Genomic DNA, 22,364 nt, shown 5'->3' on the forward strand with positions numbered 1-22,364 from the left:
GTGGGGGGGGGACTCCTCCTCGGCCATGGAAATACAGTATTTAGGCCTGCAGGTCTGACACGGAGCTGGGCTGTGGCTCACTTGTCAACACTAATGTTTGATAAAAAACACGGTCTTCTTCGAGTCCGTAGCAATCTCAGATGTCGTTCTGCCAGTATCGGGCACAGGCTACAGCTGATGGGGTAGGTTCTGCCAGGTCTTCTGGAATGCACCGGGGGGCATCGGCACATTCCAGTAGGTGGGACATTGTCTGCACTGATCCACAGCTGCACGTGTCTTCTGTGGTGTAGTTCCACACTTTCATCAGTGCTTTGCACCTCTCCTGTTCCACACGCAGTCTATTAAGTGACTTCCAGGTTGTCCAGCCAAGGTCATGGCCACTAGCAAGGCTTTCCGTTGGTGTGATTCCTCTGTCCAGCCATTCAAGCGCTGCCGTGTCATTTCTTTGCCATTCATCTTCCCAGATGTTGGTCCGAAAACACGGTTTCGATGGGTTTATTTACTTTGTAAACACTGTAAAGTGCAGAAGATGAGATAGCTCTTCTTCTCTAAACCTGTATTTTAGGATGATTCACACCTGCAGGCTTCATGTTCTGAGTGCCCTCGTTTATGTTGGAGATATTTTATTCTTCTGTGGGAGTGTGCCTGTCAGTGAATCACGCCTGTTGTTGACAAATCAAATGACTGTATTTTGGGGACTTTCTGACAAGAAATTGAAAGGGAAAAGATACAAATGCAAAGTAGTGAGGGGTACAGTTATAAGTAATTTACAGTTCAAGCTTTGAATGTAAAAGCTACAGCTAAAAGAAATTCACAATATTTTACACAATTAGATTTTTAATATCTCTTAAGATTGTAAAAGGCCTGCTTATTGCTAGTGACACGGTTTAATTTAAGGTTTCACTTTTTCACTGTAGTGTTGCATAAAACATCTTAGAAAGTGCTGCTTTCACCTGAAAAATACTGCAGAGCTAATTTTTTTTTTTTTTTTTGCATACACTTGAAATTGTGACATGATTAAAAACCTTAGAACAGCACACACAACGTGGCCTGCGAATGTCCTCATTTCCCTCTGTCCTATCATATTTTTCACTCCACTGCATCTGCTACACTCTTCTCTCTCTGGGCTTTGTATTTGAACATTTCGCTTCTCCATGACAAAGGCACGCTATATAAGCTGCAGTGATAATCTGTTTTATTTACTCATTTGCGTTAGCTTAACATGTTTTTGTTTTCAGAAATCAGTATGATGAAATACAAAAAAAAACAATAATGTCGTAATACAATTTTTGCCAATGTTTTTGTTTGGGTTAGACCCACAGAGAGCAACACAAGCAAGTGGAGTAAGAAAAGCACATTTAAAATAATTAGCATAGATTGGAAATATTAATAGTGCATGGCATTATTAAGAAATGTAGTGACAAACTAAGTTACAATACAATAATGATAATACTTAAAGGTGGGTAGGTAATTTTGGAGAAACCAGCTCGAGTGCGCTAGAATTAGAAAATACACAACCGGAAAAATATGCCACTTCCTTACAGAGCCCCTCCTCCAACACACACGAACGCACACATGACCAATGAGGGCAGGAGATAAGTTTGTGTACAGATGGAAGGCTGACAGGCAGGTAGGCCATCCAGTTACTTTAGCCGGGCCGGCAAAAATGATTGGTCGTGCTTTCTACAGCACTACGACTTCCACAGATGACATTTTTGTATGGATTTTTGTCAAAGCACTTAAGATATTCATTGCTATCGGGATCTTAAGAGCATTCCATGGAATATAACAAAAAGTGTATCTCGAGCCGGTTTCTCAAACTTACCTACCCCACCTTTTAATTACATTTTTCTAAATAATTAACGACACTTTACAAAAACAGTACAAAGATAAAACAAACTTGCATAGGCCAACAGTAGTGAACAAACGAGATTCAATTAAATACATTTAGAGAAATTACAAAGACACAGTATAACAGGAAGCCGTAAGATTGGCGGAGTTATGACGTAGGAGTTTCATAGGAAACAAAGTCTGAAGGGTTGTATGTGTGGGCTTGTTTGAAGGATGGTTTGATGGTTGACTCGCTGGTGTGTTTGCGGATGGCGTTTCAATACAATGAAAATTCCTGAGGGATACTAAACTGACAGAAATAGTAAAAGGCTTACGCTACGTGGAAAGAAAATATCTATGGGATTCATTTAGTCCGTTTTGGGTATAACGAATCCTAAATAATGCGATGGAAAATAATGCTTATTCTGCAGATTCCATGGAGTGACTGCCTGAATTTAAAGTAGGCCTGTGAGTTTGAATGTGCAATTGTGATTTAGTAAAAAAGCATCTATAGCAGTTTTTGGTAATGCAATTTGGGTTATTATTAGTACTCTTTATAAGTAAATTGATAAAAGATACAGGTGTTGTCTTTCAGGTATAGCCAAGAATAGTCTTTAAAATGGTAGAAAATAAGACTGTAATAAAAAGCTGGTGACTCTGTGTACTTTAATATGGGTCTGACTTTGCCTACTTTTACAGCTCAGGTTTAATAATGTCCTTATTAATTTGTAATTTGCTGATTAAAATTGCACATATTGACTTTTATGTGTCATTTTCCAAAGATACAGCCTTAATTTAATGAGACACATCGTGAAAAAGAGTAGATCCTTCATCAATGGTCTTCGACTTTGTGCTTGTAAAAACTTCTTCTAAAAAAGTGACTAACACCGTGAATCTCTGTTTATAAAACTCAGCAGACCCTTGTTAAAGTGTTCCCATTCTGAATTTGCTGAGCGAAAAGTAGTTGTGAGCCAAAATGAAATATTATTCATTGTTACGGCTTCATTATATTTGGCCTGACTCAAAGCCTTTTTTCTTTCTGTTTTGCAAGTGCTAGCTTTTTGGCAGATTTACTGGAAACGAATTTCAGCTTCCTACGTGAAAAGTCATGGTTTTGGAAAAACAAATGTACACTGCCTGTAAAGACAGTGTTGATCTAGTGAAACCAGGGAGCACATTAAGAGGCAATGCCTTAGAATTTTATGATGAGTAGAAATGTTGTTGCATTCACAAAATACAATATTTCAAAAGAAAAATCCTATCTAGTCTGTACATGTGATATGTGAGCATCTCTGCTATTACATGCTTCCCTTCTTTGTGTCTCTTTTCAGAAAAAAAAGCTCTTCCAACCGCAGATATGCGCCCCTTATTGCACTTGTTTGTGAATCCGGGTTTAGCATGGTTCCCAATTAGGAAAAAGTACAAGGCAAAACTTAAAAAAGTAATATTCTTATTAAGTCAGTGAGAAAAAATGCTTTTACAACCAGAAACAATAACACACACATGCATGTCTGAAGCGAAATACATTTCTGATAATGGTTTCACATTATTTAGATTTAGTCTACAAGTAGTGTACCATGCAGAGATATGTAGAAATGTGCCAAAAAAGACAGAGTAAGACTTCAAGCATTCAAGCATGTATATAAACAATGCTGGATTTAAAATACTTTAAAATTGTCTTCGGAAGGATAGGGTTAGTTTCTATTCCTTGATTTTGTGAATGGACACAATACTAATGAAATCTTAAAGTATATTTCCTATACAGGACCGTCATCAATTTGGTAGTTATTTGTTGACACAAGTTGCTGATATGGCAGTCATAAAAGGCGATGAGATTATCTTGCTCATTGGATTTTCACTGCAGGTCTAAGTGTTCGTTCGGGATGGTACCAGCCTGTGTTAGCCAGTGCTGTCGAGGAACATCTGTCAATTCAGGGGGGGCACATCGAGATTGCATGAATACCTTCCTGTATAAAATACTTCAATCATATAAAGCATTTTCATCAACTGCTGCTATTTTTAGTACAGACACCAAAATTAATCCATTATACTTGTTGAGAAGATGCAGGAAACAGGTTTTGTCGTTTATGGCTTTTACTGTATGTTTACTAGGGGTGTCAAAACTGGCCAAAATCAATGTTTAAAAACTCCTTCTGAAAAAACCCATAGGTTCAAACACGACAATGTGTCCTGACTGGCTGTGAGTGACAAAACGAGCTGATCTATTTTATATGCGTACTTCCTGGTCTTATGTATACCTTTCACTAGTATGTAAAGGCTTTAAAAAATATGGAGTTATCTATTATTACTCTTCTCATGCATGTTCTTCAGTGCAACCAGAGCTACAATACTGCATTTTATTCTCGTATTAAAATGTAGATTATTTGTTGAAGAAGAATGTGTGGCACAAGGGAGGGCTGACAGCAGCTATATATAAGCTGCTGTACACTAATAGAGCACATTGTAAGAGAGCGTTTGAACAGATCGTTTACATGTATTGTAAAATAGACTTAATTAACTCCTGTAATCGAGAGACGCAGCCAGATAGAAAATGGCATTTGCTATTTTAATGAAGTAAAAATAAAGTAATTACCAATTGTTGTTGTGAGAGAATATGAACATTAAGGTCATGCTATGTTGATGACATTAATATATGCGGGTTGACTGCACAATGACGATAGTGATAAAAGGAATGGCAACAGCAGATACCAGCGGCACGATTTCCAATGTTGTTGCTCATATGTGCCTGCAGCATATAGTGAGGACAGTAAATACATGAGGGATCATCCGGGACCTGTCGCTGAAAGAGAACCATCTACCTCCCTTGTAAACACAGAGCAGCGCTATTACAAAGGTGTTTTTGTAAAACCCTATGGATTTTCAAGAGGAAGTGAAACATACCCAACGGAAAGGAACATCTCAAATTGAAGCTGACACTTAGTCCTAACCTGTCACACGCAGATGTGCACACACATACTGATGGGTTTCTGCCATAGGTTTCTGCAAGTACTTTTGTGGCTGATTGATACGAGACCAAAGCTATTCGCCTGGGAGCACTGGTGTAGATAATGTCCATTTACTTTTCAAGAACGGTGAACCAAAGTCAGGCTTTAATAGCACAACATCACACCCAGTTGAGTTCACACCCAATCAATCACTGGCATTTTAGCATCACACCAAGACAGACTGCTTTGTGTTCCCCTCTGGGTTTCTCTGGTTGACAGCTAAAAACTAAGAGTTACTCCAGCACGTTACCTTCCTCGATTCAACAAGATAACTACACTTACAGATGTTGTTGTGTTTGGGCCAAGCTGACTGACACCCTAACCATTTGCTGGCATATTCAAACAGACATGAGAGTGGTATTGCTCTTTATAGTTGGCAATAAATCAAATTGCTGTATTTCATAAAACTATTCTTTAAATATTTCCTTTGTTTTCGATGGTAGCAAAGTGTTAGTTAGCAATGCATTCGCTCGGATTGGCCTTTACCATCAGCACATTAAGTAATTAAAGGCTGCATTAGAAGATTAAGTGCACACATACATGCTGATCTTCTGACCCAGCCCCCCTCAATTCTTTTTTTGTAATCATGAAAATATGTATTAATGGTAATGTGTTGTTAAGTGACTTATAGTCGTGTTTTGTGTAGATTCTTTATCAACCGAACGAGCTGTTTGAAAGTCGACGGCTAGATAATTTCCCTCACAGCATAAAAGATGGTTAATGCAGGTTGGCTGTAAACACTGCTGTTCTTTATTAATGTATTGTTTATTCGGCGGCTCGTAAAATTCAAGTTACACATTTATTTTCTCATACACTGTTTTTGTCTCATTGAATCTCACACACAAATCATTTTGCATCTGTCTTGGCCTCAAACACACACCCATCATTATAAGCCGCCTCAATTTTAAAAAGCAATCGAGAAACTCTACTGACGAAGAGTTTCTCTAACTGTTTTTCATTGTATGGCACAAAGAATAATTGGAAACACTTGCTGTTGATGATGACAATGATGCTGCACACGGCTTGAGAAAAAAGATAATAAATCCCTTTCAATGCTTTCATGTGATCCACCAGCAGGGAGTCTGTTGTTCTGAAGCACATTTAATATAGCATATTTACTGGCTTTTTAAACCTTAGAGATGGATGATTTCTTCTGAAGAACACACTTTAAAACATTGATCATCTTGAACTGATAATGTTCTTTTCTTTGACTCAGCTTTTGGGCCACAGTGCTGATGATGGAGCACTTCTTATTCCTCATGTGATGTCCTCCGTTCTTCTGTTTTACTTATTGCATTTCTCCAACTTGCAGTACATCTTGTTGAAATTGGTAAAGTGTTTCAGCGACCTGGCCCTGATACAAGTACCTACTATCTCTGCATTGTTTTGTATGGACAACACTTACTTTGCACTGGAAACTTGGGGAACCTGAGGACTTGTCTTTGAAAGAGCAGCTGTGCCTGACTGCTTCAAACATCTCCCACATACTTTAAAGGATTTCTGCCAAGGCTGTAGAGCACTTTAGCTTTGACTTGTGAAAAAAAGTCTCAAACTTGAATATATTATGTAAATGAGTTATAGGTGTTGGCAAGTTGGGAACCTTTACTGCTTTCTGGGGAAACAAATATTATTGTTGTGTGAGTGTACACCGAGTGAATTTAAACTAGTTTATCACCTCATGCATAATGCATATTTTGTGAAGCTTGGTCACATATTTACTGGACTTTTGAGTTTGTTTGGTGAAAATATTCTGCAATAACACTTATAGGGTTCAGGTCAGGACGTTATCCCTTGACAGTAGAGAGTTTGACTTAATGGATGGTGAACAATAACCCTGGATGCCTTATTTAATGTTAGAGCTTCCAATATCTTGTCAAAGCACCTCCTTACTGATCTAGTGGTTAACTGTCCCGCTTTACTTTCACTGCCTTTATAACCAGGAAACAAAATATCATTACTTTACTTTTTAAATCATAGAGGTGAGATAATTTAATTAATTTGAAAAGGTTAACAAAGTGTGTATTTCTAAAGAACATTAGAATTGAGTATCTAAGTGGATTCAAAATGTTTGTTTCTATTAATAAAAAAACAGCCTTTGACACAAAATATATATTTAATAAATAAAAGTATGTTTTACAGTTAAATATAAGATATGCATACCCTCTTTCTCAAAGAGGTCAAACCAAAAGGATTTATCTGACCTTCTAATCGATAAATTGACGAAGACGTATTTCAGACATAAAAGTGCAGTTGGAACTTTTCTACTTTTACTTAAGTTTAGTAAAGTCAGGGTTTCTGCCAGAGTTTGAAAGCCTGTCAGGCCTAAGCATCTTTTTTTTTAAATATATTTCCCCCTATAAACAGAGGGGCACAGAGCTTAACAGCTTTTCTGACAGAAACCCTATAGGTGATATATGTACTTCTTCCACCTCTGCAGCTGTAAGTGGTGGGAGATATAGATTGTGTTTGCAGGCCAGACTTTAGGAATATTGTTAAAATTATGGACACAATTTTCCTAATTGGGCCTCTCAGACAATACACGTTTTTCATGACTCCGGGAACCATTAGGAGGAAAAAGATGCAACCATCCCAAAGTCCCTTTTTAAATGTCAAATGTGATATGTTATCCTATGGAATTGAACAATTGTTTTTGTCATCTTTATAGTGTATTTGTATTTAAAAATGCGGTGAGAACATCTCATATATACAACTGCATTTTCTCGCCAAAAAGTACAATGTTGAAACATTTATAAATAAAATGTTACTTTACCTTTCTGGTGTTTTTAACAGGTGTGAATAAAGAAAGCAAATTGTGAAAAGGGTTTATACAAACCTTCTAACAGTTTGTTTTCATGTACGCCTCTGTGTTTTCTGAGCTGTTATCCTGAGAGGTAATTACTCATCGGGGGACTTCATTGTTCTATGTCTTCCTTTTAGTTACAAGAAGCATCATTATCAGCTCTGCTAGAGGAGACAAATGCAAGTCTTTAATCCGTATTAGGTGATGAAAACAACTTGAGCAAAGACCCAGGCACCTTGAACAGTGTAAAGATTCACCTCAATTCTGATGGTCTTACTTCTATACTTCCGAAATGTGTATAACTTGTTACGGTTGTGATTAGGGGGTGGTGTTGCTGGCCTGATCAGCACTGTGGGGGCAGAGACCATGAAGAGGCTGTAAAGGAGTCATCATTCAGCACTGGCTTACTGTAAAGTAAGCCAGCTATATCCAGCGGAAATAATATACCTCTTCACAAAATGTGTGGGTGTAAAAATGGCATCCATTTTCATTTACTGTAGTTTAAAGTGTGATAGGATCAATACAAGGCAATGGGAAAGCTGCAGATCTAAGGAAACGGAATGCTTTGTGACTGTATTATTCCTCAAATAAAGCTGGGATGTGTAAACAGTATCATTTCCAGAGGCTATCCAGGTTATGGATTGGAAAACATTTTGTGATGGCGTTCTCTTTTAAACCGACCATTGTATGATAGTAATTCTCACAAACAAATGATCTTTATGTGTTCTGTTCCAGAGAAAGGATGTTTGGTTAACTGTGTGCTAGGAGGATGGTCTGAGGAAAAACAAATGCTACTTTTTAATAACATTTTTCTCTTCAGTAAATTGAAGAATCCAAGCGCAATTCCCTCCTGTCAAATTGCTTCTGACCTCCGCCGGAGCTGCTTAATACAGGGAGATAGACTTTACTCTCTGCACAGGGATGAAAACCTATTGATATAATACGCGCTGGAGCCAAGTGGCCATTTAATTAAATACCTCTCTTTTTCCAATTCTCTGGGTATCTTGTGAATCCAGGCAAACATTTGAAACCCAATCTTGGAGACTGAAATGTGTCATTATTTTCTTTCTTACATTCTTTGATCCAATATTCTTGTGAAATGGAAGAATTCAAACTTTCCCTCTGGAAAGTTACTACCAAGCCAGCAACTAATTTAGTTTTATTATTTGTCATTTCTTTACTTGATTTTTTGTTAATCATGTAGTTTATTTAATTTTGAAAGATCATGAACAAATATAATTCACAATATCTTCAGGTGATGTTTTGAAAATTAGTGTTTTGTCCCAACTACAGTATAGTAACATTCCAAATATTGTCATATGTGAAAAAATAAAAGTAGAAAATTGTCACATTTTAAAAGCTTGAACCAGGAAATGCTTCATGTTTTTGCTCCAAAACTGAACTGTTTAATCGATTATCAAAGTAGTTGCCATGTTATGTTCTTTTTGTTTTGTTTTTTCACTCAATTGACCAATATTTTAATCTACTTCATTTTGGGAGTGGTTAATATATTGTATAAAATAAAAATAAGTGACATTTTCTTTTAATTTTAAAGATCAGCTTGTGTTGACACTTCTGTTGGTAACAAGATCTACAGGGTCTGACTTAAAGCACAGGTGTATGCAACATAGGAGAAGCTTGGTAGTCTTCTAAACAGGACACTCATCTAAATTTGACTTCATGAAACAAAATGCAACCCATCAAATCCTTTTGAATGCCTCTTATATCCCCACAGCAGACTGGGAAGAGGACCCTTCACATTTGTAGCTAGAATAGGATATCAAAGCACCAAGCATTGATATATTTCATCTGAAGAGCGAGGGCAATTATAGCTAATTGCTAGTGAGGACAGCCTCACTAGTGAAAGGAGCATCATCTGGTAAAACAAGTCTTTAGGTATCAGATAATAGAAATCCGAAAAGCTGAGATAAGTAGAGATACATACTGTAATGTAGGTGTTGGTACCAAAAAATAAAAATGCACTTTAATATATTAAATATGCATCACTTTTGTTTTTAAAGCAGTGTTCATTAAATTCCCACTTTAAGCTGCATTAACATTGTGTTGACCTTCTAGAGGTGTAAATTACTGACATCAACAGAACCCTGACATAAAATTGGCTTACTGGATATGACTTGTTAGCAAAATTGTGCATCCCATTGGAATGTTCTGCCTGGCCATCTGAATAGTGTCCAGATGGTGAGTTACAACAGCAGGGCAAATTCCAGCTTGGCTGTGGGACTTCAGTGTTTTATGTTGCCATACAAAATAACTTTCAATGATGTATCAAGTAAACTAAAACTTTCCCTCCAAACATTCAGTGGTCCATGGCGCTAACATCCCACATACTGTACTGTCTTTGCTTGCCATCTTCACACTTTTTCTTTATTTTGCCCAAAACCATAAAAAACCATGACAAAGATGGGAATCAATCATTTAGAAACACATTTGAGTGCAGCAGCTGTTGAAAACCAGAGCAGTCTTGATCCATCTCATCAGTCAAGATGTTCAGATCACATATACAATTAGCATAATAAAGATTATGCACATCTTTGATTTTTTAAAACATCTGTTGCATCACACAGAAATTAAGTTGGGTGTTTTATTTGCAGCAGGATAACATAATGTTTGATACAGTATGTAGGCCAAAAGTGTTGACCCCAGCCTACAGATTTCAGGGTTTCCCACACATAGACTATACTTGGGCGGGCCGCCCAGGTATATTAACGGCCGCCCAAGTATATTTCGCGACCCATTTTTTTTTTTTATAATTTTTTAATCATTTTTTTTTTTATAATTTTTTTTTTGACCACGACGCCATCTGCGATCGATTAACTTGTGGACAATGATCCCTCGCTCCCTTGCACTGATCTCGCCTCCTTCTGGCCTGTTAAGTGGCCTGCCTCACAGAGGGTGACTGGCTGTCCACATGATGTGGCCTGCCGACATGGCCACTGTCATACAGATCATAAATCAAAGCCCTTGATTGGTCTCTGTGTGTCATTCAAGCTCGGGATAACCTCAGCTCAGGTGAGGTAAAGGACTCTCTGAGTGTTTAGATAGTTAACTTAGTCTAAGTTCTCAGTGGGTCTCAAACGGTGTGGTCACCATTTATGTAAACATATATTTCCATTTTTGAGGGTAGTGATTGGTCTAATGGATAGTGAGGTGGGCTGAAGATCGGAAGGCTGTGAGTTCAAATCCCGCCAGGAACACCACCACTAGTGTGCCTTTGAGTAAGGCACTTAGCCCTTAGTTACTCCAGGGAGAATGTCCCTGTAATCGGTCATTATAAGTCGCTTTGGATAAAAGCGTCAGCTAAATGAAATGTAATGTGATTAGTAAAATATGCATTAATAAATAAATAAAAAGTTAACTGGGTGAAAAAAGGTAAGATACACTTTTAAAACTTGTTGAGAGAAAACTAGTCTTTGCTGCTGCCTCAAAGAGGAGCAGGGGGAGAGGAGGGAGACAGGAGAGGCTGATTCAGGAGCACAGACTATAAATGAACCAAAAATAAATTAATAAACAAGTTTCAGTGTTTTTTTCATATTGGAAATGGTATGTTATTGGTTATGGCCATGATTTTATGATTATTGAAATGTATACAGTTCTGTTTAATATAGGTGTGTCCACCTGGACCCCAATAGAGGATTTGAGGTCGACCCCCACTAAAAATCACATGGATAGATTCCTAAATACATTTATAAATACATTTATTTTTTTAAATAGTAACCCATTTCCATATGTTCATGTGTGGGTAGTAGATTTAAACTATAGGGCTATCATTATGGGCCCTGCCTGTTACCTGTTCGTTCTGCCATCGCGTGAAGGGTCTGCTAACAAGCGACCAACAGAAAGGTTAATGTTGTTGCACGTCACCTCAACCCCCCCCCCCCCCGCTAACACCACCCCCCCCAAGTATATTTCAGATATGTGGGAAACAGATCTGAGGGAAACACTGGCAGTTAATGGACCAGCACCAGAGGTGTTCCCATACACACAGGCGTTGGAGCTGTTCTTCATGAAATCCCAGAAGGATGAAGTGCTCTGACAAACAGTGCCATCTTTGCGCAAAATGATTATACAGGAATGAAAAGTCAATAAATAAACATGTTGTTAAAACTTTTTTTTTTTTTTTTTTTCGGGCACCCCCCGCCCGCTGCCACCACCCGCCCAAGTATATTTCAGATCTACATTTACTAGCACACTAAACACATAAATGAAAAGTTAGGCTAGCTCATTTAAATGCAATTTGAAAAAGCAGGCCAAGCTCAAGAAAGAAATCACCTTGGATGGGTTTATTGAAATAAATAACTCGGGAGGATATATATTTCAGTTCTCTGCAATTAATCATAACAGAGAAAGGACACGGAAAAAAACAAAATGGTCTGCAACTGAAATCTAAATCTGCATAATACATTTGTAGACACTTATTTTGAAAGTCATTAATCATGATGCTCAAGGAGACTGAAATGGATAAAACACGAGTTCTTGGAAGGTGACCTGTCCAAGTTCACTGCCAAAACCTTAATAACTTTAGACCAATGTCTGAGACTAATAGCATTCCCCATATGTCTTAAATTTATATTACAATTTCCCCAGTCTACGTGCCTGCCTCAGATGTGTCATTGTCTGGATGTAGAGCTCACACAATGAGCGGAGATAAAAAGCTCATTCTACTTCACACATCATTTCTACCTCATTAGCTCTGGACTAATCTATTGGCCGCAGAGCTGTATCAGCAGTTTCATGTACCTGCCGCAATCACTGAGAACTTCTAGATTTGCGTGCTTGCATGTGATTGCGGTGTTTCACATCAGTCACACAGGCACCTTATATCTGGGGAAATCCAAATTGTTGCATATTGTGTCAGTTTCAATGTGTTTTATGTCTGTGTGAGGGAAGAGAAAGGCAAACCGAGGCAGGACTGTAAGTCTGATGGCATAATATGCAAATGAATCAAACAGAGTTTGGGTCTCTTCACTGGATTCGTTGTCCGTCTCTATTCATGAACTTAATGATTGGCATATTTCTGCAGCCTTCCAGTGTTCTCCATTTGCAATGACAATTAAAGAATACATTATAATTCACTGCCTCAACTTCTAGCTTTTCCATTTTCTTATGAACAGAAGCAGGCAGTTATAATGTTATAATGAGTCCCACAGGTGGTTGTTCTAGTGGGTTCCAGGAAATTGAGTGGGTCCACAATAAATGTGCTTTATTGACAAATTGTAGTGTTAAACTCGTAGTTCATATGATATTGTTTTATTCCTACTGTATATGTTGACAATGTATACGAAAACTGAACAATATACAAAGTAAATGTGATATAATGAGCAAGTCAAATTAGTCCGAAATTATGAGAAAACTGTTATCACAAATATGAAACTGGACTAATACAGAGGTGAACCCCTGTGGAATGTAACTATGGTGATACAATTAAATAACGGTATATTTAGCTACAGCGGCATGATGTGATGATAGGACTGAACCACCTCTCCCCCTTTACACCCCTGTCCAGCATAGCGAATGACAACTTTTCAAAATGCCACCGCAAGCAGCATGTGAAAATGGCCAAGGTGGTCTCTCAGTATAATCCACATGTTTACATATCACGTGGTTGGGATGGAGCAGTGTAATGTGTGGCCGTAGTGAGAGTGTAGATGAGCGACAGAGAGAGCGTCACTGTGGATGCACTCAGAGCAGATCAGCTGCTGGCGATCGCTGCAGAGACCAAACAAGCCCTTAAGTGGTCTCATGTTATTGAATGTACAGTGTCACACACACACAAACACACTCATACACCCGAAATAAATCTGGCACCTTGTATTTTTTAGTGACTCATTGATGGTGAATGTAGTGCTTCAAAGACAGTATGTGTATCTAATTCACAGAGCAGCTATAATTAATAATGTTTATCATGTTAAAACAATGCGACAGTGTGAATAGGTGATAGTAATGAACCGACAGTGAATCATCAACCGAATCTGCAGCTTTTTTGGCTTTACGCAGCTTTATCATCAATTTATACTCAATGTTTTGCAGCTGCCGCATCTTTGCTTCTCTGGTTCAAACTCAATGCTCTCATCGAGTTCTTCTCAGCATCAGTAGCTGCTGTTTTCAGCAAAAACACAGTTCAAACCGGAGAGACGTGATGTAAGAATTACATATTTATTGTTTACACGTCATATGAATGAAATGATTGCCATGATAATACAACAGGAGAATGTAATGGTGTTTGGCGATTAGGCCCCGGTTTGCAGGATAATCATTTAGGAGGGAAAGCACCGCTCCGATGAAATCCCCGGGGTCTAGACACTGGTGGTGGTGCTGAGTAGGTGAGACCGGTCTGAAGAAGGAAGGTTTAGCTTTGTCCTGGAGGAGACTGGAGGCGAGAGGGGTGGAGGCGGGTTGCGGTCATCTGCAAATGACAACTGACAGGGAGGAAGAGCAGGCATTTAAGGAATTTAGCATGTGCAGCTATTGGCTGCTGAAGGGTGACGCCCTCATATTTAATGAGGGGGGAAGGGAGCCATAGAGTGACGTGTAAGTGACTCGTGTTAGGTCTTCCTTATTGAACTTGCGCTAAGCTTCATTTAGCAACACAACCAGGAGAACATAGTCAAACATTTAACAGCTGTTTCTTTTATTGGTACACCCAAAACAGATACAAAAGAGAGGGAATATTGGACTTAAATTCACCTGATGGCAAGAACCATGACTTTTAAAAAAAACAATGGTTTCTGTAATTTTAGATGTGTAACTGCACAACCTTTTTCTAACAAGTTTGCCACATCAATTTAAAATCAATCAATGTTATGACACAGGTAGTACTACTCCCAACTAGTGGCCTTTGAAAAACTATTACTGAATTAATTTAGTAGACATCTATAAGCACTGCTTTGCCACCCATTATTGCCTTGTCTGAAATAGCATTCAGTCAAGTTTTGTTTTGCACCCTGGTCATTTACTCATGGATAATTAGTTTTTCCTCTCAGTAGTTTTGTCATTTCTCTCCAGTGAGTGACTTCAGTCACTTTGGAGGGAGAGGCTTCTGGGAAAAGATGACAGAGAATAAAGAAGCCCTAGTTTCAGTAATGATCCTTTTTGTTTGAATCCTTTTTGATTTAAATAATCTGCTTTGCCAGTGTCTGTTGCCAAGAGCAATAACGGCCCCTACACACGGCGGCGTGCGTTGCCGCTTCAACGCTTCTGCCCATTCACTTTGAATGGGGTGACGTCACGATTCGCCGAACTGCATTATGGGAGCAAAGCGTAGCTTCTCTCGAGGTGCTCGCTGCAAAAGTAGAGCAATGTTCTACTTTTGCCGCCTCGACGGAGGCGTCAGCCAATCAAATCCCTCGTATGTAAATCTGACAGTACAAGCAGTAGCCAATCAAACCGGGTGTATGTTGGGAGAGCCAGACCGCAGTTATTTCCCATATATCAACAAAAGGAGGAGAAAATGATCATGGCGGTAGGGAACATACAGGGATACAAACCGGAGGAGCCAGGCATGGGGGAGGTGGCAGAGACAGTGGGGGAAACTGGTAGGTTTTCGCCTGTTTGGGGAGTTTATATTCAGTGTATTTCGTTTGAATGGACAGCTAGCAAGCATAGACAGTATATTTAGCCAGCATGAATGCTTTGCTTTGTATGTCTGGGGCGGGACATTCATGTGGTTGGTTGTTGGTCGGGCTGCTCGCGTTGATTCCCCAAGCTCAAGACACGCCCACCGCCAAGCGGCAACGCACGCCGCCGTGTGTAGGGGCCGTAACACAACAGGGATTCAACGCTTACGGCCCCTACACACGGCGGCGTGCGTTGCGGCTTCAACGCTTCTGCCCATTCACTTTGAATGGGGTGACGTCACGTTTTGCCGAACTGCATTGTGGGAGCAAAGCGTAGCTTCTCTCGAGGTGCTCGCTGCAAAAGTAGAGCAATGTTCTACTTTTGCCGCCTCGACGGAGGCGTCAGCCAATCAAATCCCTCGTATGTAAATATGACAGTACAAGCAGTAGCCAATCAAACCGGGTGTATGTTGGGAGAGCCAGACCGCAGTTATTTCCCATATGTCAATATCAACAAGTCCTCCAACTCATACGACCAAATGGGTCGATTTTTAAAATTGTCGGCCTCTAGTGCTCCCGTTCAATGCAAACGTTACAGAGGGTTGTTTATTCACAAATAACCCTCTCTGTAAAATCCTAAATTGTAGGATAGTTTGGCCATTAAAACGCTTTATGATTAGATTTCTAGCGAGAAGTATATATTGTACTTTTAGAATCCACGTCCAGTCGATATGTAGGATCTATAGTTTGATAGATATTACAAAGATGATTTGACGTTTCGTCAGGAGAACGTGTATATGCAGCAAGCTTCCATGTAAAGTTACGGGTTGAAAACAGTATTTCCGGTCTCGCCGTTTTCATAATAAAACCAATGATCAAATGATTTAACAGTGATATCTGCACTACTCATCCACTAAAAAACATCAGTTTATCTTAGTTAATTATACAACATTAATTGGTTTAAATTGTGTACAATGCTTTTGTGTTTTTCCCATAGGTTTTTCTCTTTCGATTCTGAGAGACACATTTCTGTTTTCAGAGGTTTTGATAGGCTAAAATCACGCCGCAATGCACGTCGCGATATGGTGTTTATGTGATATGAAATCGGAAAACATTAAAAAAAAAATAATAATACTTTATTCCGAGTGTTCTTGCTTTTCTCTTTGAAAGTCATCACATAACGGCATTGCAATACACGGTTCGGCTGCATTAAATATTACATATCTGCCCTAGATGTGTATTTATAGAGCCCTGATCAGAAGACCTTTTGACAAACTGGAAGAGATGCCGCCAAAATTGAAAATGTGACGTGGACCATAAATATGTCAACAATGAAACAACATCTTCCATTTCTTTTCACACAATACGTCTCCTTGCAGTATCAACACTAATTCGGCTGACTTTTATATTTGATCCAATTAGTAGATAGTCTGTATTTACACCATAACGGTGCACAGCTGATCGAAAGGGACTTTTTTGTAGTTTTTAAAGATATTACTGATTTTCTGAACTACCTTTCCAACTCCTCATGCAGTTGACTGTTACAGGTCTATACAAGTTCATGGTACAATGCATAAGCTTCACATCGAGAGACTGAAACTGTATTTTCCTTTAACGTTCTGTTTTAATTTCACAATAAAGTTTATAGTCATATTATGTACGATATTATTATGTTTTATTAACTAGACCACTGGTCTAAACCGCACCCCCTAGTGGTTAAAGCACGTTATTGAATTTAGTTGTTAAATAAGTTATATTTGATGAAAACATTTAAATATTAAGAGTAGCCTACATACAAAATAGGGGTCAATGATAGAAATATAGAATGGAAAATATCAAGAAGATACTGTAGTGATCTCTACAATAAAACAGTTTAGTGCAGGACGTCCAAAGATATTAACAGGAGGATGTGCAAAACAGACAAACTGATAAGGCTGAATTTTACTCAGGTGTAACTAAAGTCTGATTTAAGGATTGTTTATATTTCACATCATTAATCAGATTAATCAGAATCTGCAAAGTAACAAAAATAAATGTAGTAGAGTAAAAATACCAGGTTAACCTCTGAATTGTAGTGGAGTAGAACAAAGTAGTACATGCTGCTGTAACAAAAACATTTCCCAACTTGGGATCAATAAAGTATCTTAACTTAAGATGATCGATGGCTACTGCCATATTTGCTAAATGTGCATCTGAACCTTGACAAGTGCATGTTTCAGGCTTATCAATTAACAACAGGAGGGGTCACAGACATAAGACCAGCTGTTAAATAAAGCTCTTCTGACCTTAGCTGTCATGTGGTATTAATGATGCCCATTATGGACACAAGCAATTTTCACCCATGTATTAATTATATGTTTTAAATTTGATAACACCAATGTGTTTCGTATCCCCTAAACCTCCAGGGATGTATGTTAATACTGGCAACTTCTAATTGTGGGAAATACGAAAATGTCTTTTAAAACTACATTTCCCAGTAGAGACGTGACATAGAACATGTTGCGAAACACACAATAGCCAGCAAGTGTAATTCTGGGGGGGGAGGGCCGGGCTGGACCCGTCCAAGTCCAGTTTTGGATAGTCTGGCGTGGTTCCATTCCATTTCAAAGAGCTGTTTGACAGCGTAACCTTGTCGCACTGCCACTCCAATATCCAATCACAGAGCTTGAGGGCTAATCACGGGGTTTGTAAAGCAAGGCGGATGTTGTAGTCCCAAACGATAGCTGGGGATTCTGGGTAGTGTAGTGTCTTCGGAAACTCTGTAGTGTCTAAACTCCGAAAAAACAATTTGTTTCTCCGAATCGAAGGTTAAAAACACAAAAGCATTGTACACAATTTAAACCAATCAATATTACAGGATAAACTGATGTTTTTTAGTGGATGAGTAATGGAGATATCACTGTGTAATCATTTGACAGTGTGGGGAATACTTCCGGTTTTATTATGAAAACTTCGAGACCGGAAATACTGTTTTCACCCACGCTAACTTTACATGGAAGTTGCCCCATATACAGTACACGTTCTCCTGGCGAGACCTCAAATCATCTTCGTATAGCTATCAAACTGTAGATCCTACACATCCACTGGACGTAGATTATAAAAGTACAATATACACTTCTCGCTAGAAATCTAATAAAAAAGCATTTTAATGGCCAAACTATTCCACAATTTAGGATTTTCCAGAGAGGGTTATTTGTGAATAAACGACCCTCCGGAGCGTTTGCAATCGACAGGAGCATGTTGTTTCTTACACGACCACTAGAGGTGCTACACTTTAAAACATGACTCTGGGTCGTATTTAGCTGCTGAACAATCGACCTATATGGTCGTTTTTTGTAGGAGGACAGGCTGGTCAATATGTGTGTAGGGGCCGTTTTAGTATAGCTAGTAAATAAAAGCCTTGGACCTCTAAGCATGCAGTGTTTGAGTAGGAGGAAGAAGTGTTGTTTTTGTTATCTTCCATGCAGCTCTAACAGCGCATAAACGAAATAAACAGAACAAGAGATTGTTGTTTAGCCAAAGCCTTTATGCCAACCATTGCTAACAGTCAAAGAGCACCACCTAGAGTTATTCAAACTTTACTGACAGAAAACTTAAGCAAAAACACTTTTGCTCACAGATATCATTGTTGAGTTGCCTAATTGTATCTTGGAAATAGTTCTCCAGCAGAGACTGCTTATGATACACATACACACAACTCTATAACAGAGGCACAGTGCTGGGTGATTTACACCATATATTGCTCTCCACTCGTCTCTTTTCTTCTTTTGCCTCATAAAGATGAGGCATGTTCCCTTCAACCACTCTCACCTCTTTCACACCTCCTGTCTTGCCACTTTCTATTAGCATTCCCTGGTCAGGGGGCCGTATGAAAGTCAGGCACACACCTGCCACAGTCAATGTCCCGAGCATGTCGCCTCACCACAACTCAGCTCGTTGCGCTCTAGCAGGCTCGATGCTTGTTTACTGGGCTAGCTTCCTTTTTTGGATTGATGGATTACTGATTGGCTGTCTAGTTCTCCGCCCAGTTTGCCAGCTGGTTATGTAAATCCATGCTGGCTGGCTGAATAAAATGCCTCCAGGGCGAATGGCTCCCCTGGGCTTCTTCCTATATCATCCTTTATGTCCCTCTCCCTTCTCTTCTTAGCTCCCTCCTGCCCTCCCCAGCCGAAACTAAACAGCAGCTGCACCAGAGGTAGGAGTGTCAGAAAGTGCCACAACTGTGTTCCTGTCTGTTTTTAGGCAAGTTCCTAGAATAGAACAGCGTTCACAGCGTGTAGAGTGGAAACTAAACCCCAGAGGCTAGACAGTTCACTGACATCCTCTATTCAGGAGCAGTAGTACTTAAGCAAACCACCACACACACACAAGCACACACAAGCTCACTGAGTATTCAAACAAAAAGGAATGAAGATGTGCGTTTGCGTCCATAATTGAGGTACATTCACAGACTTAACATAAATATTCAAACACACACTGTCACACACTTGTATGCATACAGCAACAGATCACCCCAGATGAGATTTCACTCTTCTTCAATATTGAAGAAAACTACCTTTTTGAATGATTTATTGATAACAGCTATTTTAAACTGCAAAAAAAGTACAAATTTCCCTACAACTGTTGTATTATTGAAAACCCGCAATAAACCTATTCAACCTAATAACCAAATATTTGTTTCTTGTAGATTTGGTTGAATAAATTAGGGGCATGTGTTAGTCATGGCCTTCGTGTCACCATGTGCCATCATCTTTTTTGTAGAGTGGAGTCTGTTTTTGTGGCATTTCAATTAAATGAAAGATAAATACTTTAGATAAAAACGTCAACCTGTTATTGCTCAAATTGCATAATGGATGCCATTTTAGGATGTAGGCCACCTTCTAAACATTTATCAAAACGTCTGATATATTGGTCTGGATGATTTATGAGCGTAGTTATAATATCAGTGGATGTGTCTTTGGAATGTTATGTGCAGCAGTTATATCTGTGTGTGTCCAGGCATCCATACATAAATACATACTTTTTACCTCATGTTTATATATATTTCAATCCAAGATTCCTTATTCCTCTTTTGCACCAGTTGAGGGGGTGGGGTGGTTGGTGTAAGCTGTGCATACTGTACATCCTAGTATTTGACACCCTGCAAAGCAAACTAGTGTATTTATTTTTGTCGAAAAGAAAACTGACAGCCAACCATATTAGTTTGCAGAAAATATCTGAATTTCATGTACTTGTTTTTCCAGAGGTAATGGAGTTTGTCATGGAACATGTTGGCAACAACTGTTAGCCAATGATGCTGTATGTCTACTGCACGCATCTAAATGTAAACGTTAGCTGACATGTTTGTATTGCTCATATAATTCCTATCTGTGTTCAAATGGGTTATCTAGTACAGGTGCGATCATTTTTAACACCATACCTGCATCCCACCTCCTGATTTACAGTATATTGACAATTTCATATGGTTTTCCACTGGGAGGGGAGGAGGAGTACTGTAAGCCATGACATCCTCAAATAGGTGAAGGCATGCTGGCCCACATGCACAAAATCTCATAGGCAGCAAAGATTACAGCACAGAGAACATGGGGGGAACCCTGTTTTAAAGATGACAAATGGATAAACTGTAAGAATGGCCTATATCTTTAGAAACCCCTAGGTGCTCTTCAGATGTTAACAGCCCATGTCATGTTACATTGCCCTTCGAAAGGTCACACACAGCAAATTGCCCTTGCAATGGTACGAAAATGGCCAAACGGGCTTTGCTAGACTGACAAAGCGGGCAGCCACCACCCTCGGGTCATCTTGCTTCAATGTGACGCAGCAGTGGAGAGTTCTGCTGAGTCTTAGGGATGCACAATGTGTGGGATGCTGAGTGACAGGCAGACCCTCCTGCTATATTTTCTACTCAGGCTCCAATGTGGGAGATCTTCCTATGTCATATGCATCCATCCACGCAAGGGCATCTGACCCTATGAGACGAAATGCGGCTAATGAAATCCCCCAGGTTATTGCACAGATGTAAAAGGCCACAGAAAAGTACTGTAGTATGTGTTTTGCCTCTGTTTTCAGTGTCTTTGTATATCTCCCATAACATTTTGCCTCTTAGGTCCATTATACAAATCTAGTAAACAGAATGATTTAATACTCCATGTATACCGTTTTTTTTTCTCATAGTGATGAGTGTCAGCCATATCTGCAGTCCCTCTTAGCTCGACAGAACTGTTGCCTCTTTTGACTCATGCTGTGGTTGCCCACACAGTTTACTCCCCAACACATTTTTCAGCAGCAGCAGAGAGCTCTTTTTTCAGCAAATAGTTCTTAATGATTTTGTTTGCTTTCACTTACCTTGTAGAGTCGTTTCCAGCAGCAGCTGGCAGCTGTTTTCAGGGAAAACTTCTAAAAACCAACTGTATTATACTTGATAAGCAGCAAAGAGCATAGACAGAGTTAGTGACAAGCTCTTGAACACAGTATTAGGTCTATGGTATGCCATGCTGCCCTCAAGTAACCTCAAAAACACATTTAAAGCCCAAATACAATTTTAGTGCTCTTGAATATCAGTTGATGCCACCAATCCCCTCTCTGTCATGTCACACTAGCAACACAGAGAAAAGTAAACAAGACAAATGGGTCAATACATTTTGATCAATTCTTTCTTTTTTAGTTGGCCCGTCTGAGCGAGCCCAGCCACCAAAATGATTAAGCGTCTTCTTGATGGGCCGCTTGGAGCTTTATTCCTGTATCACAAGCGGTTATTACTACAAAACAACAAGCATAGGTGCCACAAGCCACTCTGCACAAAGCAATCTTTCCTATCAAGGTAAAAAGCAAGACCAACTTTAAGTCATTTATCCAGAAGAGCGATGACCCTTGAGGAGATCCCATCCATCATATCCTCGGCCCCAGGAGCATTGATATTTGGGCGCACTTTCAGTATTTCATCTTTTTACCTCGCTTCATTTGCTTTTATCCATGTATTTTTTCTTTTAATGTTTATTTTATTAGCTTTTGTTTTTTAATGCTTAATGTCTTTCATTTTTTGTAAAGCACTTTGAATTGCCTTGTGTTGAAAAGTGCTATATAAATAAACTTGCCTTCATTAGTTTGTCCCACCCACCCACAGACACCCAACATACATCCCCACACTATGCTAAT

Source organism: Pseudochaenichthys georgianus, chromosome 14 (genome assembly GCF_902827115.2).
Source record: "Pseudochaenichthys georgianus chromosome 14, fPseGeo1.2, whole genome shotgun sequence".
NCBI classification, from domain to species: domain Eukaryota; kingdom Metazoa; phylum Chordata; class Actinopteri; order Perciformes; family Channichthyidae; genus Pseudochaenichthys; species Pseudochaenichthys georgianus.